The 3,302-nt window shown below is 25.7% G+C and overlaps 1 non-coding gene across 1 annotated transcript; it reads left to right on the top strand.

Annotated features, from left to right (window-relative positions):
• Positions 1–2,365: 2,365 nt before the first annotated feature.
• Positions 2,366–2,520, top strand: MIR172c (microRNA MIR172c). Its single transcript, NR_161753.1, has one exon. It is a non-coding gene; the product is annotated as a microRNA MIR172c (primary transcript).
• The last annotated feature ends 782 nt before the right edge of the window (positions 2,521–3,302 follow it).

The raw sequence follows: 3,302 nt of genomic DNA, 5'->3' as shown, positions 1-3,302 counted from the left end.
ATATTATCAAGTCAATTATTACATAATCATATTAAAAAAATATATAATAGCATTAATTGATAAAAGAGAATTGTATATTTCTTTTTCCTCTAAATACTTATTCTCTTGAGTCTTGACACAAGCAAGTCTTAGAAAAGATGATAAAGTTTCACACGTTTATTCCCATAAATATGGATGTCAATTTCAAAAAGTTCTTATACTTGACGTTAACTTTACAAAGAGTAAAACACTACAAAAAGCCAAAAATTTTGTGGGAGGTTAAAAGTGCTTATAATAGAAACTAATTAGGATGTGTTATAGAATAATTTTTTACAAAAATAAATTGTTTTTCGTTACGATATATAAGTAAAATGAATCATTTTATATGATCTAGACGAATATTATAGGAGATAGAGGTAAAGGTGGTATTGAGACCATGACTTATGAGGTAATGGGGATGGGGTATACTAGGTGAGATGAGGTGCGGAGAAAACACATATTCAATTTGGAATGATACTTGTGAAATACGTTTTCTCTATTTTCACTAGGGAAATTATTTTATTTTTTTATTTTTAAGAAATTTATTATTTTTTCTAGAGAAAATATTTCTAAAATTTTAAACCATCCGAACATATTAAAAGAACATACCCTAAAAGGGGATTTCCCTAAGCTTTGTAAGCTTATTATATTGGCTACTTATAAGCAATAGAGTGATAGGCCCAAAAAGGATAATATTATTAATAGAGTATTTGTCGGTTACGTTGGTGGGAAAAATACGAGGACACTGAACTGTATCTCATTTTGAAATAGGAGAAGAAAGTTAGAGATCTTGTAAAAATGATTTAAGAAACAATTATTGAGGCGTCTTTTAAATTAAAATCCAATAATCAGATATTGTTTATCTAAATCCAAAGAAGAGTATAATATCCTAATAGTTAGATCAGGGTCGACTTTACGTATTGTATCATAGCCACTTCGCTTGCATCCTCATGGAAGATGTTGGATCACTAAGAATGTACACGTAATACTCTAGGTGAATCTCATATCAACGAAACACTAAAAAGATAACGTTGAATATATAAGTAAACAAGTCTTAAATCCTAGTAACACGTTTTAAAGTTAAAACGAAAGAATTAACACAAACAAACCTTAAAAACTATTGAAAAAAGTTGAGACGTCAATTTTCCCATAAATAAGGATGTCAATTTTGAAAACATCTTGTACAGGACGCAACAAATATTCTAAACCTAAACGTCACCTTTTACTTGGTAAATTATTATTTTTCCATAATAAGTAGCAATAATTTTATGTGCAGAATGTGGAAATTGAGATGACTCAGAAAAAAAATTCTAAGTTTTTTGGTAACCTATGGATTGTGATGTCTAACTGTTACTACACCTATTTTATTTTTAAAATTAAAATTTTGAGTTTTAAAATTAAAATTTTGAGTTCTATACACTTATAACGCACAACATCCATAAGGTAAAATGCTAACAAACGCGACTTTATATCTAAGTGACTCGAATATGAAATTTTTGACTAAGAATGAATTAAGAATTTCTTACTTCACTATAACTCTTAACAAATATACTTAGTTTTACATTTATATACAAGGTTCATTTGATCAATTTTTTAACGAAAAATCAGTTATATGTAAAAATTTCCTTTTTTTTAAAGGTAAATAGAAGATATTGAATCTATTTACTGGGTTTTCTGCGCATTTACTTCTTCATATTTTTTAATCACCTTTAATAAAAATGTTAATTTCACATACAGACATATTTTAATCATCAATTAATTAAGTTATAAGTATATATTATGTAAAAAAATATATTACACACAAGCAAATCGTCTTAAAATATGAAGTTACTAATTTTGAAAATAAGACAAATTATATATTACAACATATATAAAGGTGATATGATGGTGTAATTATTATTACATTACTCTATAATCTATATATATATATATATACATATAAAATTAAGCCTCTAAACAATATGATAGAATAAACACTATCATTGTAAATACCTTAAACTATATTTCAAAATATAATGTTACATCAGTCATCAAGTCATCCAAAGAATATCTACGGATAAATTGATATATTTAAAAATTGTTATTTAAAATCTTAAAAATAAGACATATTACTTACTATGACAAATAAAAATATGATGTGACAATATAAAAATTGTTTTTACCAGGTATATAATTAAACTCTTTTTTTTTTCGTGTGTTATTATTCCACTCCTAAGTACTATTTATAGAACCCTCTTTAGACTCATTTGATCATCCATCTCTCCCTTTCTCCTCTCTTTTTTTCTTCTTCCAATAAATCTTCAATTTTATTTTCCAAAGCCTTAGGGTTTTTTTCAGTCAATTTTTGCAGATGCAGCATCTTCAAGATTCACATAGATTTATATAAAATATAGAGTTCCATGTTTGGGGTGAAAGTAATTAATTAATTAATTAATTTTCTCCTATATATTGGCTCTATTGATTATTATTTGTTGTGAGAATCTTGATGATGCTGCAGCGGCAATGAATGGCTAATTATTATTTTCTCCTAATTAATTGTTGATACTTGTATGAAATTAAATTTGAAAGGGGTAAGTTTTCTTTTTTTGTTATATAATTTGTAATATACACAAAGATAAAATCACATTATTTATTACCTTCTTCTTTAATTTTTTTGTTATAGTACTTTAGTCATGTTTAAGGGTTTCATTATAATTCAGTTTTATTATTTTTTCTTTGATGGGGGTGATATGTATTTACTCTTGAAGAATATCTAAACTTTGTTTATGTTATTTTAGGCTGTCTAAGATAGGTAAAATGTGAGATAAGTAAATTGGAAAATAGTAACGTGAAGTTACTTGTTAAAATTAAATTAACAATTATGATATAAAAGTTATTTACATTGTGATATAGCTCTTGAATTGTCCTTCCAGTTGGTTGTAATTAAATTTATGTTGCTAATTAGGTATTTGCAACCGTACCAGAAATACATACACACAAGAAGTATATGCTTGTAATTAAATTTATGTTGCTAATTAGGTATGTTTAGAATTAAAACTTCATTTTCGATTTTATGGTAATTTTTATGAAAACCTTTCATTTGCTTCTACTCTTTAATGGAAGTTTGATTTTTTCACAATATTTCCTAATTTTTCTTGAATTCTTTAAAAATATAATATCGAATTCTCAGAATATGCATCATTATTAAAGAAGTCAACACATTAATTCCTAATAATGATTTTGAAGAGTCTGAGTATCACAAATTTGAAGTCTTTCGAAGAAATCTTATATGTAAATATTTAATT

Source organism: Solanum lycopersicum, chromosome 4, assembly GCF_036512215.1.
Source record: "Solanum lycopersicum chromosome 4, SLM_r2.1".
Taxonomy (NCBI): domain Eukaryota; kingdom Viridiplantae; phylum Streptophyta; class Magnoliopsida; order Solanales; family Solanaceae; genus Solanum; species Solanum lycopersicum.
The sequence above is the reverse complement of the archived record's forward strand: the minus strand, read 5'-3'. Positions and strand labels throughout refer to the sequence as shown.